Source organism: Tamandua tetradactyla, chromosome 20 (assembly GCF_023851605.1).
Source record: "Tamandua tetradactyla isolate mTamTet1 chromosome 20, mTamTet1.pri, whole genome shotgun sequence".
Classification (NCBI taxonomy): domain Eukaryota; kingdom Metazoa; phylum Chordata; class Mammalia; order Pilosa; family Myrmecophagidae; genus Tamandua; species Tamandua tetradactyla.
The window spans coordinates 22,733,557-22,748,391 of record NC_135346.1 but is presented as its reverse complement, the minus strand read 5'-3'; the positions used below and the strand labels follow the sequence as shown (position 1 = coordinate 22,748,391).

The 14,835-nt window shown below is 38.9% G+C and overlaps 2 long non-coding RNA genes across 4 annotated transcripts in view; one reads left to right on the top strand and one right to left on the bottom strand.

The window, feature by feature from the left end:
- Nucleotides 1-14,835, bottom strand: part of LOC143663919 (uncharacterized) — a 458,967-nt gene that overhangs the window by 158,882 nt on the left and 285,250 nt on the right. The window lies entirely within an intron of this gene.
- LOC143664486 (uncharacterized) lies at nucleotides 299-13,052 on the top strand. Its single transcript, XR_013166440.1, has 3 exons — nucleotides 299-519; nucleotides 12,043-12,181; nucleotides 12,737-13,052. It is a non-coding gene; the product is annotated as an uncharacterized LOC143664486 (long non-coding RNA).

Here is a 14,835-nt window from a genome sequence, read left to right as displayed (position 1 = left end):
CAAGACATCTGAGATGCCTGCCAGTGATAAAAGATAACCATCTATCCTGTCCCCACCCACACTCTTAACATGTAACCTGAGAATGTTGAGGCAGATATCCTTACACAAGTCTGGAGGTACACTACTGAAACCTAGAAGCAGCTGAGTGGATTCATCAAAAGAACAGACACCTAGGGTTTCAAACCTTATGGCATTTAGCCCAGCATTTCCAGCTACCCATCACATGCTAACAACTTATGGGCATCACACAGGACTGTGATGCTCCCTGTGACAACCATACTGACTGCCCTATCAGACAGTACACATCGGCCAATCACAGGGTCCAGTGATCCAATCTCAGGGCCCAATGACTCAATGGCAAGTGGACTACATTGGCCACTGGAAGATAAAAAGGCACCAGACCAAGAGTGGAAGGGGACAAGGTATGCATTCACCACAGTAGATACTGCCATGGGACTTCTGTTAGCTTTTCCAGTGGGGAAAGCTATTCAGCGAGCCACCAAACATTGCCTAGAATAGGTAAGTGCCCTCTACAGATACTTACACACAAGTAGACAGTGACGAGGTAACCCCTTTCACCAGACAAATGACCCAAGCATGGGCTATGCACTATGATGTAATGTGGACTTTTCATCTACTTTATAACCCTACAGATGCAGGTCTTACAGAAATAATGAATGGTCTCTTAAAGGAACAGTTGAAAGATGTTAAGAAATCCCTACAACAATGGACTAAAAGGTTTTGTCAAGTCCTAACCTGTCTAACTCTATACCTAGAGCTGCAGCCCCAGCGCCTATTGAAATGCTAATGGTGTAAGAGCCAAGGACACAAATTAAAGAGCCAGTTATAGACTAAAGGGAGGAATAATAATTTATTGTCATCTATGCCTCAGACCTATATAGCCACGCTGTTTGGGAATGTGAAGTCTACGGGGAATAGGAGTCACCCAAAATATTCTAATATAGCCATAATTTATACAAAAAATGCTTGTTAAAATGTTTATCACCAGTTCAGGGCCTCCTATTCCCATGGGAACCTCATATATAACTATGAGGACCCTTCTAATGCCTAGAGCAACGATTGATGTGATGGTGGAGAATTCTCAAGATTTAAAAGGGGAAACTATCTGGTATTTAAAACTTCTCCACAATGTCCCTCTGCCTGGTACCTTATTATCTACCAATGGAACTTCTGCATGTATATTATTAAGTCAACAACATTTACCCCTTTTTATTCTCCATAACCATCTTTCTTTTTGCCCATAGCACTCTAGTAAACACCTTTCTAAAGTAGGCTTCATTGGTAACTTATGATCTCAGTCAAACCCCTTGTTGGCTTTGCATGGATTTGCCATCTTCGGGTGCTACTGGCCTTCCCTGGACCATAGATCCTGCAAACTAGACTACACAGAATGTCCTGCTGACATGGCAGAATTCGACACACCAACAAATCTGGAGTGAGACTTCCTCTTTTAAGACTGAAATCCAATTACCATCTTATAATGAGACTCGGGCTTATAACTTTTCCCTTATGAGGGAACAGGTAAATAAGCCCTGACCAGTACTAGGGTATGCCCTTCATGACGGAATAGGACGGCTGACAGAAGTAGCAGCAACCTTAGTCCATACTGCCCCTGTCTGCATAGAATGCCTTAATGGGAACGGAGATATGGGGTGGTTACCCTCGGAAGTGTGTAATTTTATCTTTAAACTACAAAATGATCACCTTTTCTAATGGCAGAGTACATCCAACAGACACACAGTATATGCCTCCCCCATGGGGTGGCCACAAACCTGTGGGCAAATGGATGGCCCTATTTACCTTACAGTTGGACAGGACACTGTACATGGGGGCAGGCATATGTCCTTGCCACATTATATGATTCTTTACTAGACTCCCAATGATAGGGAAATAGTAAAATCTAGATATCGAGTGAAGCGGACCCCATGGTGGTTTTATATTTAAGCTATTCTTGCTCTGGAAGGAGCTGCAATGATTATCAAAAAGAATATAACAGCTTTAGCTAACCGTGCAGTTCACAAGCTTAATGAATCTAAATTAGCAATATCATGTTAAATGATAAAACCACCCAATTACAGAAAGTCATCTTACAAATAGAAAAGCTTTAGCCATTTTAACTGTGGCATAAGGTGGAACCTGTGCCCTTCTAAACATACAACGTTGCATATATTCCTGATCACTCAGATAATAAATATTTCACAAGCTTTAAGTCATACACAAGAGCACATACACAGTATTGATCAAGTATCTACTAACCCCCTTACTACTTGGTTTAATTATCTTACTCAGCCTTGGTAGCATTTCTTAACAGGATTATCTGCCCTATGTGCTCAACCATTACTGTTCTGTTGTCTTTTATATAGTGATGGTGCTGTGTGGATGCAATGCCAGTCCTATGGTCAATGTAGCATGTTGTGGAGGGGGTGAATTGTGGCAGTCCAGGGCCTAGGATCCCTCCTAAATGGCCTGAAACAAACCTGCTTTAGTCAAAGACAAAGGTCAAGAAAGTAATCAGTCTCCCTGGAGGGGAAAGAATGCAACCACAGATGCAAAAGTGGTACTGATTATATTTTAGTATTAAGCACTAATCTTAGTAAAACAACTTAGTAAAACAACTATAATTTCATGATTATACTAGAGACCCAATATCCTCATACTATATAGAATGTGTTTCTTCTAAAATCACCTATTACCCTCCCCTGCACCTCTGTCTCTTGTGGAGCACTAAACCTCCCCATCAGCCACCACCCAAAAACCTCACCCATTTATAAGTTCCAATAAATCTATGTCTACTGTGCTTGGTTTTTTCATTCTTGGAGCAGCACCGGCCCATGTTCTGCACGATGTCAGTCTGGGCCTGAACATTAATGTAACAATTTTTTGAGGCAACCATGATTGTCAATATCTGATAAACCCATGGAACTGTGTCTCACATGTGAACGCAGGGTGAAATTTTTGGAAACCATTACTCACAGAACACATGTTAATCATACTTGATGAGAACATTTACTAAAGAATTTTTTTTTAAAGGCAATGGTTAATGCAAAAATGACACACAGTTTTCTAAATATATTCATACATTTATTTGTCTATGGGTCCAAATCCAGTTTTACTGAATTGTCATTTGAATAAATCATGACTTGGCCTGAGGCAGTCATTCAGTGGAAGACAATGCAAAAAAGTTGAAAGGCTCAAAGACTTCTTAAAATCACTTTTCTTCCATAATTTTCTCGCATTTCACCCACAACTCCAACCACACTCTTTCCTCTGAATCCAGACTCTCCCTGCCCTCAGTGTTCATGAGGGACCCCATCTCTATTCCCTCCTGCTTTTCCAGTTCTGTCTTTCTGTGTTGATTCTACTAATTCTATACTAGAAAGACTGCAAACTGGGTAAACAAGAAACAACTCTTCTTTCTAAAAGGTGACTTATATTGTGAGAAATAAAAGGACTATAAAAGATACTAGGCAAACAATTTTGAAAGAAACCAATAAAATTTCAATAAAAAATAGAGATATTGAAATTAAAAACTTAATGGATGTGGCCCCATCAAGAGATAGTGGAGTAAGAAAGTTTCAGGACTTCAATCCCCAAAAAGTTTTGAATAACCAAAAAGGACTGGCAGGAATATCTTTCTTAAAGCTCCAGAAAAACAGTCAAAGGACTACAGTAACAGGGAAAGTGTCAAAGCAAGAAAGAGACTATTTAGAAGTGGTAGGATCCTGTGGCACTTGGGCAGACCCCTCTCCAACCCCTCACTGGCTCCATGCAGATTTGACCTGCACTGCCAGTGTGGGTCCCTTGTCCCAATTCCAAAGGGAACAAGCTCAATCTCTCTGGTGGTGGCCTGGGAGACTTAACCAGGACATTCATTGCAAGCTTGCCATCGCAGAACTTGCCCTGCATGTAAAACATCCTCACAGAGCTCTCCTACAGAATACTGTGGGAGGGCAGTCAAATTGTGACTGCCTGGGGCAAAAGCATGTAAAACATCCTCACAGAGCTCTTCTACAGAATACTGTGGGAGGGCAGTCAAATTGTGACTGCCTGGGGCAAAAGATTGCTGGCTGCACAGGACATACAGTTCAGTGTCCAGGACCACAAGGAAACTTCCTAGGGAAGAGGGAACTTTTATGTCCATGTCAACAGGGAAATTCCTAGGGCACATATACATGCCCAAAATAAGATGTGTACTGAAAAGATCAGGGAGGTCCCTGCACTTTCGCCTTAAACTAGTCCATGAACTCATTATAGGAATAAGCCCTGAAGGAGAACACTCACACAAGTCAATCTGCAAAGACCAGGAATGTTATCTTATTTTTTTTCCTCTTTTTTATTTATTCATTTCTGGCATTCAAGGAATGCTCTGTCATATTAGCTTGATATAAACTTAAGGAATAGATACCTCAGAGAGTAAATTCCAGCAATAATGCACTAAAATTTCAAAATATCCAGGTATCAATAAAAGATTGTAAAGCATATAAAGAAACAGGAAACTATGACCCAGTTAAAGGAGAAGACTGGTATTTCCAAGGTCAGGGCCTCCTCATCAGTCAAAGACTTTTTAAAAATGGTCTTAAATATGCTCAAAGAGCCAAACAAAAACTTGGACAAAAAACTAAAGAATATCAGGAAAATGGGAGTTGAACACAGAGAGAATATCAACAAAAAGACAGACATTATGAAAAGGAACCAAAGAGAGATGAGGATCACAGTAATGGAAATGAAAAATTCCTTACAGGGGTTCAACACCACACTGGAACTGTCAGAAGAAAGAATCAGTGAACTTGAAGATAAGACAACTGAAATCTTCTGAAGAGCAAAAAGAAAAATGAAGAAACAGAGCCTGAGGAATCTGTGGGATACCATCAAGCATACCAGTATATGGGAGTTTCAGAAGGAGAAGAAAAAGAGAAAGGGGTCAAGAGAATATTCAAGTAAATAATGGCTGAAAACTTCCCAAATTTAATGAAAGACATGAATATCCACATCCAGGACATTCAATAACTCCAAACAGGATAAACCTATAAATAGACCGACACTGTGGCATATTATAATAAAACAGTCAAAGCCAAAGATAAAGAGACAATTCTGAAAGCCACTAGAGAAGCATCATCTCACATACAAGAGAGCCTCAATAAGAGCAAGCGCCAACTTCTTCTTGGGAACCATGGAGGCAAACAGGCAGTGAGATGACATATATATAGTGCTGAAAGCAAAAAAATTGTCAATCAAGAATTCTATGTCTGGCAAAACTGTGCTTCAAAAATGAGAGCAATTTTAAGACATTCCCAGATAAACGAAGGTTGAGGGAGTTAGTCAACACTAGATCAACCCTACAAGAGATGCTATAAGAGAGGTCTTCATGACAATAGACAATATAGATCAAATCTGTATGAAGAAATAAAGATCACCAGTAAGGGTAACAACATGGGTAAATATAAGTGCCAGTACTATTGTATTTTTGGTTTGCAGTTCCACTTTTCACTTCCTACAGGATCTAAAAGGCAAATACATAAAATGTAATGAGAGATCATTTTGGGACTCATAATATTTAAACATGTGATTTGGACAAGAACTACATGAAGGTGGGGGACAGCGCAGTATAGGAATATAGTGGTATGCACATACTATCACTTAATTTGTGTCATGCAAAGGAGATTGTTATAGATTAAGGATGTTAAATTCAAGCCCCATGGCAACTACAAAGAAACATCAGAGGATCTGCAAGCTCATACAGACATAAGTGAGAATACAGGTTGCTAGGGGCAGGGGACAGGGGGCAGAGGCAATAGAGAGTTAATGCATAATAGGTGTGGGGTTTCTGTTTGAAGAGATGGTAAAAGTTCTGCTACATTGTGAATGTGATTAATCCACTGAATGGTATGCTTGGGAGTGGTTAATATGGGAAAATTTATGCTGTTATATGGTCCAAAAATTAAAAACTAAGGAAAAGCAAGTAAGAGACAATGACATTTAAATATAACACATGATCCTGGATGGGATCTAAGAATGGAGGAGAAAATGCTCAAGAGAACATTACTAGGACACATGAAAAAATTGGAATACAGACCATAAGCTTTATATCAATGTTAAATTTCTTGAATTTGATAACTTTCATGTAAGCACATAAGTGAATATCCTTGGTACAAGGAAATGCACCTGGCAGTATTAAGTATTCAAGGAGTTCAATGATATTAATCACCTACACTCAAGCGGACTGATAGGTAGACAGGTAGACAGACAAACATATACATAAATAGATGAATTCTTAGATCAATGGATAGAATGATACAGCAAACATGGCAAAATGTTAAGATTGGTGGATCTGTGTATCAAGAGAGGGGTGGGGCATTCTGGAGTTTTTTGCATGGGATTTGTATTTTTTGTAATACTCCTATAAGTTTGAAAGTCTCCAGAAATAAAAAGTTAAAAAAAGCAGCGGATGGACTACTTCCAGAAATGGCAGAGGAATGAAGTGGTCATGAAACTCTCCCACAGATAACAATGATAAAAACTGGAAGTTCTTTTAACTATTTACAGACCCTGGAGAAAGTCCAAAAGCAGACAGAAGCCAATGGAGAGTTTAATCTCAAAAAAAAGCTGCAACAGGAAGAGGTAAGAATTGTGAATTTATGTCTTCCTGGCCTGCGGGTGATGCCCAACCTCCACAGCTCTGCCTGTGAAAAATAGCAATGGAAAACCACAGTCTTACCAGCTGAAAGTACCAGAGATCAGAGTTCAAGGCTGAAAAAGAAGCTAGAAATCTAAAGGAAAAATATTGGCAGCAGAAAAAACACAGAAGGAGTATAAATTCTGTCCAAATCCTTGGCCAAGAGCTAAACTGCGCATGTATTTGGAGGCCCTAAGGAGCCTGATGAGAAAACAGTCAGAAACTAGCGAGAAATCTACTGTTGAATCATAGAGGTATACAGAGCCCTATTTGTGAATTAGCTGTTTTTTGTTTTTGTATTTTTTTTTAACTGAATTAATTCCCTTACCAAGTATAATCTAGGCGGCAGAAAGTTGAATTTTACAGGCTTGAAAGGTCAGAAGACAGAGCCCAAAACAGCTGGAAATTAGGAACAGGGGAAATCCTAGAAGCAAGAAAACCACAAAAAAGTGACCCCATTTCTACCCAAATCCTCAGCTAATTACCATGTTACACAGGAACAGAGGAGATACCCAAAAAGCCAGGCTATAATGGCAGCAGTGGGAAGCCATAAGAACAGAGATATCAGGGGCTGCACACCCCAAAGGTGATGGTTTGTAACCAGAGTTAATTGCCTACTAAAACAAAAACACATTAATCCTCAGAGGAATACAACAGAATCCAGATTTTCCACAATGCATTTTCTATAAGGCCCAATTTTCAACCAGAAATTACTAGACATGCAAAGAAACAATAAGGTGGGATCTATACTCAGGGAAAAAAAAACAGTCAGTAGAAACTCTCTGAGAAGTTCCAGATGTTGGATTTAGCAGTTAAAGGGTTTAAAGAAGCTCATGTATATTTTTCTTCAAAGAATTAAGTAAAATTTGGTATTATCGAATGAACAGTTAGGAACTCTCAACAAAGAAATTGAAAAAACAAAAATGCAAAGGTAAATTCTAGAGCTGAAATGTACAAAAACTGCAATTTTAAAAATTCTCCAGAAGGAATCAACAACATATTGGAGACAGCAGAAGTATAAATCAGTAAAATTTGAAGATAGAGTAATAGAAGCACCTAATCCAAAGAACAGAGAGAATAAACAATGAAAAAAATGAAGAGAGCCTTAGAGACCTGAGGAACAATATCCAAATGTTCCATATGCTTATAATTGGAACTCCAGAGGAAGAAGAGAAAGAAAATACAGTTGAAGAAACAATTGCTGAAAACTTCCCAAAGGGGCACAAATAAGCTTTTAGAGATGATGGAGGTGTTCCGTACTTTGATTGTGGTGCTGGTTTCATAGGTGAAATCTACGTCAAAACTCATTGAATTGTACAATTTAAATGGGTATGTGTTATTATACATAAACTATATCTTAATAAAGTTCTTTTTTAAAGTAAATGATGAAATAAATAAATAAATATATCTAGGGCCGGAACTGAAACTATAAAGGCTTCATGCGCTAGGTTTGCTTTCCTGAAACCTGTAATTTCCAGACAGTTCCTACATTCAGATAAATCCCCAGAGGATGATCGATTGATTACATCCACCTATCTTTAGCGTGGACACCCCTTCTCAACATGAAAAAGTCAGAACGGGCATTACCCAAAGATCCCTATAGACTGGAAGAAGGGTCAAAGGAGAAGGAGGGGGGATAACAGAGAAAATAGGATTTAACAAACGAGTATGACTCCTGAATCACTATATTAATATTTCTTCTAGCCTCCTGTGTTTTGGAGCAGCTAGAAGGTAAAATATGAGATGAAGATATAGTAGCCCATGACAAACTCTGGGATCTGTTCTGTAATTACTTGTTGAAGAGTGCTTTGAAAATTATTGCTTTGCTCTTTCTTTGCTTTGTATATATGCAATATTTTACAATAAAAAAGGTATAAAAAGTAAATAATGATATACACTTTTCCCCACCAGTAAAAAAAACCCTAATGTATGGGTTAAATATTATACTGAACACACATGAAGAGAGTACTAGTAAATGGGACCAGATCTCAAGAAAACAAGAAAGTAACACAGTGAGATAAACAAGAAGGTAAGAAACTTGGAAAGTAGAGTGAGAGGAGAAGTTAGAGTAGGAAAGGAGAGTAGAAATGTGGGAGACATGATATTTGAAGAGATTATTACTGAGAATTTTCCAGTTTTGATGAAAGACGTATCCTAAGGTACAGGAAACATAGTGACTTCCACGCAGTATAAATAAAACTAAATCCTCACCTGGACACACTTGCGAAGACAGAAAACCCACAGAGGATATCTTAAGAAGATCTAGAGAAATTAGCTATTGCCTATAAAATGGCATTTTCACCGGCAGCAGAAATTTCAATGCAGGTGATAACAGACTCTTGTCTTTAAAGTAGAGAGAAGTAACTGCCACCTCTTCTGCTGATAACTTGTGGGTAGCTACAGAGCCATTTCTGAATTGCACCTTGTGTCTTGAGCCTTCCTCTTACCTCTTCACTCCTGGTCCATCAAAATTTGCCCAGTCTCTTAGGTTGTTAAGGGATTGGATTTAAAGTAAATAACTTGAACATGTTGAGGGTGTTAATGACTTAATACTGATAGACTGCCAGTGTTGACTAAGCCATTTTTATTATAATGCTGTTTAAATATGCACAAATATAAACCTCTAGTTCTCAAGCAACTATTAAACCAAAACAACTCTATAAATAGATATATAATTTATTCAAAAATAAATGTAAAACAAAATTATAATACCAATAAAATTCAAAATACTGACATCGGTGTGACAGATTATTGAGATTAAATCATTGAAATTGTGTTTAACAGCAGAAAGACATGGCTATGTGTTTTCTGTTTCACTGAGGGAAGCTGGCACAGAAGCTTACAAGTACGGCTCTGGAGTCAGATCACCTGGGTTGAAATCCCACTGTATGATTTGGACAGGTGACTTAACCCCTTTAAGTTTCCATCTCCTCCCCTGTAAAATGGAAATAGTAAGAATACCAACTAATAGGGATGTCAAGAGAATTAAACACAACAATCCAAGGAAAGCACTTAGCCTGGTGCCTGGCACATAGAAAGGGCTTCATAGGTTCATTATCATTGTAGTCATCTGTCCTTTTTGATGCTTTACCAATTTTAACCTCTGTTCCATTATTTTGAAAGGCCAATCAATTTAATGAGGTACTCCAAAAGAAAATACAGAAAAAACCTCCCAAGGAAAAGATTCTAATGAACTTGGGGGACTATGATGTACACATACTGCCTCACTTTGCCTGCCATAAAAATGGCACCAAACAGCAAGCACAGGTGCTGTATTAGTTAGAGTTCTCTAGAGAAACAGAATCAACAGGAAACATTCACAAATATAAAATTTATAAAAGTATCTCATGTAACCGTGGGAATGCAGATTCCAAAATTTGCAGGGCAGGCTGTGAAGCCGACGATTCCAATGGAGGGTCTGGATGAACTCCACAGGAGAGGCTCACTGGTGGAAGCAGGAAGAGAGCCTGTCTCTTCTGAATCCTCCTTAAAAGGCTTCCAGTGATTAGATTAAGCATCCCTCATTGCAGAAGACACTCCCCTTGGCTGATTACAAATGGAATCAGCTGTGGATGTAGCTAACATGATCATGATTTAATTCTAGGAAATGTCGTCATCACAACCGACAGGCCAGCACTTGCCCAAACAGACAAACAGCTACCAACCACCATTTGGCCAAGATGACACATGAACCTGACCATGACAGTTGCGTTGTGTGTGGACTGCCTCTGCCAGTGTGAGATGTGGAGGGCTCAGTTCTCAAATCGTGTTTTCCCCTTCTATCTATTCCACGACAGGATGCCTCCGGTCTTCCCAGGGTTAGCATGAAGTCCCATGGGAAGCTAGGAACTGAAGGACTCTGGCCAGACTCGGTCACAGGGGGATAAACCACATGATCCCCCATACGTTTACAGTTCTTTCTCAAGATTTCTCTGAAACAGAAACACATACAGAGACATTTGGTAGACCTCTCTGACACTTAACAATAGATCTATGGACTCTGTTTTGAGAAATGCTGATTATATTACACATACACCCACACATATACATACACTGTTAAATTTCAACAGCTTCGATGAAGGATTTAAAGCCAAAGGAGTCACTCCACTGGTGAGATTCTTAGACCTTTTGGCAAGCTATGGCAGGGCATTGGTAAAGGTGAGGGTTTGCTATACTTTAGGAGTGAACGAATGCTTGCAAATCTTCCAGCCACCCCGTGTTTTCAGTCCACATGGAAGGCAGATGCAGCAATACAGAATAAAACCTTATAATTGTAGTTTTTATGGGATAGCAATTTATAAATCTAGAGTGAACTTCTACTTTTACAATGTTTATCAAGAGAAATCTAATAAAACTAACAAGATCGAAAGAGAAACTTTTCACTACTGAAAGATACAACTGATTTTAATGAGTTTTATCCTTACTGTATATAATAAATACAGCTACTTAAGAATAAATCAAAGAAAGTCTCTTCAGCTCCTAGTCCCAAAGTTATATCTATGAAGGTTAAAATTCAGAATCTATCCCCGCAAATTTGCAGGTAATCATTATCATCATTGTCATCTGCCCTTTTTGTTAAGACTGGCCCTACTACCAATTATTCTAAATGGATGAGGAATTAGTTGAATTGCTGAGGCTGGGTAAAGTTTCAGACATAGCCTGCAAGTAAAAGTAGATCACACAGAGAGAGAAGGTTACTTTCTACTTGGTACTTTTTGTCCCATATTGAAGTCTTCTCCTAATGCATGGAAGATTCTTTGGTGATATGAAGCAAAGGACAGATAAAGTAGATCATGTGAAATACTTATCAAAGGCCACTTCCATACCCAGACAAACCATGACACCACAGAATGAACACACAAATAGAAGCTGGTTCTGTTGGTAGGCTCTAGTCCAGGGCCAAGGGGCCACTTTCCCCATAACCCAATATGGCCTTCTTTCTCCTCTCTAAGACACAAAGGAGAATACAAAAAAAGTGGTGGAATTCTTCATATATTCTTGTACACTTTGATACTATGTACAATGAGCAGTTACTAGTTTCAGACAAAACACCAGATTCTTAGAAACTAGAATCCTTGCAAATAAACTTAAATTAAAAAATGGGGGATGAAAGGAGAAATGGTCATAATCACTATCACTGCTCTTGTAACCACAACAACTTCCTCTGTCCGACCTCCTGTATTTCCCATGGATTTCTCTTTTTCTTAAAACTGTCCAAAAAAAAAAAAAGAACAAAAACCTTGTTTGGTAAAATTATAATGGTCTATATTTCTATTCCTAGAAGGTTTTCTTTCCTTTTCCCTTCACCACATCCATCCACACATAATCATACTGTTTGATCTCTCTAGCCTTGACGCCTTTCCTGGAAAAAAACTTTATTCACTTGGGAAAAAAGAAATGTGATAATGTCCACCAAGTCCTGGGAAATATTAGAACATACATCTATCATAACACAATGAGAGGAACATTCAGAGTCCTTCCTCTGAGGTAAGACAGCCAATCCCTACACTTAGCAAAATTTGTGTTCTCACAGTTTAAGTCTTCTAGGTTGTCTAACAATGATAACCTTTGAAAATTTCTGTTTCCATGACTAGAGTAGCAGGAAATAGTCCCTCAAGAGCCCAAATTTGGTCTTCATCTAATAAACATACAGTAAAGTTGTAAGAAACTTCTGGATCCAAGCTGATGAAAAATAGTAGTAAGAGGAGATTTCTACTGTCTCATGTTTCTGCGGTAATTCATGCTATGCTAGCAGTTCTGGAAGCCACTGGGATATTATTTATGGCTGCTACAGGCAGCTACCAGACATGGATGTCAGCTGGACAATCTTGGGAGAAGGCAGACAGAGACTGAGTGCCCCGCTTTCTCTCACCATGTACTTTCTCACCTCTTCTTGCTGAGTGAGGTATCATTTAGTGAAAGAATATTTTGTAAAAAGCCATTCATCAGAACTCCTAATTAAAAAGTTGGAAAGCATAACACTGGGGCTGATTTGCCATCTTCCAACACCTCATTAACCTCATCACGGGTCTTCTGTTGCAGACATGAAGCTCAGGAATTACTACCTAGGACCTGTTCTCAAAGCTCAAGCAGAAAAAGAAACAATAATGCTTTACCTAAAAATTAACAAGAGTTGTGCCAGATCAGGAACAAAACAGGAAGGACATAACAAGGAAAGGAAGATCTACTTTGACTTTGCTAAATTTAGGAATATTTACCTTTACCCAGAGGGAAATAGAACGGGAATAACAAGTAATCTAATTTTTCATAGACCTTTCTAGTAAAGGGAAAGATGTTTCCCCAACTTCTCTCTGAAGAAGACAGCTAAGAATAAATTGCTATGGATGTGAGCCATACTGTGAGCCAAAAGCTGCATATTTTGTGAATTTTGAATTGAACCCAAGTATTCTTTTTTTACTCAACTGCAAAACTAAACTTATGTTTTAAATACATAAATAAACTCTAGGGAGCCATTTCAAACTGAAACCATGTCAATTTATTTTCTATGACTGATGAACTGAAGCACAAAAATGTTCATTCAACTAAAACTAATATTTCTCTTTGTTTTGGGTCCCTCTCTGGCACCACAGAAATTGGAGGAAGATATGAGGTTCTATCCAAGCAGGGAGTCAAACTCTGTCTCTCTGTTGGTGTGAATTTGGTAGACTTAAAGAAGGAAATGGACTCAAATGGTCCACCAAAGCCTGGAGGCAGGATGTAAAACTCTAGGTGGGTCTGAATCTGGGACAATCTCAATTGCCCCCACAAAAGGATTTATATAGCCCCCCCTTTTTTTCTTCAATTAAAATAAGAAGTCAAGAGACCAAAAAAATGGATTCTAAGTCTTATTGTTTTCTTTAGCCTAGAAGAGGTTACCAAAGCTCTGATATTGCAGTCCAGTCACTTGTATCCCTTCCAAAGGTTCTGATGTGTACCTTTGTCAATGGGAACAGAATGGAAGGGATGTTAAACATGGCAGACACCACAAGGCCAGATCTTTCCTCTCATCTAGTTAGGAATTAATGGTGCATGTGAACAGATGACTACACAAACAGGAACACTACATATCCTAGAAATTTGACATCTTAGACAAAAAATACTGAAGACCAGTGATTTGTTCAACAGATAGAGGATATGTGTGTGAGCCAGAGGTTGTCTCTTCAGAGAGAAAAGACAGTGTACAGACCTGGCTCATTGCCTTGACCATCTTTTGCAATATCTTTTGGTTGCTTTTCCTCCTTTTTTTTGGTTAATGGTCTGCTCTTGGCCTCTTCTGCTCTCCTTGGGTAACTATAGCTGCTCCCAACCTGTGTCTGCAGATTCTTTTGGGAGGTGTGGTCAGTATGTTCAAGTGCCTGCTGGACATCGCTGAGTGAATGTTCTGCAAACACTCTGAAAGTCATCAGCTTTCCCATTCCCAGCCCCAGATCTGTTCCTCTTCCTGTATTCACTCATGCAGATTCTGAGCCGTGAAGCAAAAATAATTCCACAATGGTTCCTGTGAGGCTTTATCAGTCTGAAAATGAACAGAGTTCCACCAAGGAGAAGGAGCCTAGGGGGTGAGGCCATTGTATAAATATGCCTGCTCCCCCAGGGGCTATGTGGGGATAGGGATCGGTTCCCAGAAGACAGGAAGTGGTTCCTTGAAAGCTGGGGAGGCTGGTTAAACAATCCACTACAGACTCCAAGAGCTTTCAATGTTTATGCAATATTAATGTTTATAAGACCTACCTGATTATTTATAAGGTAGAGAAACTCCACAAAACTTATATAAAGTCTGCTGAAGTCTTTGGGATATCAGGACTTTCATGGTTTTCTTTATTAAGGTTACTATGTACTTTAAAAAATGCAAGATCTTCTAAGGAATGAGAGAGAAATCTAGAGGGAACAAATGTTCAGCCGTGTCTGACTCTCGCTCCGTGAATTTCTGTGCCCTTCTCTGAGGTTTTCTCTGTTGTGCCTGATCCCCCATGGCTAGATGAAGCATGAATAGCATTCCCTTTCTTTGTTTCCACTTAAAACATCTAAAACTGGAAGACAATTTTATAAACACATTAAAAAAAAATAATTTCTTCACGTAGAGTTTTAGGATTGAAGAAATCTAGACATAATCTAATCACCAGCCTCTAACTCTCTTTTTA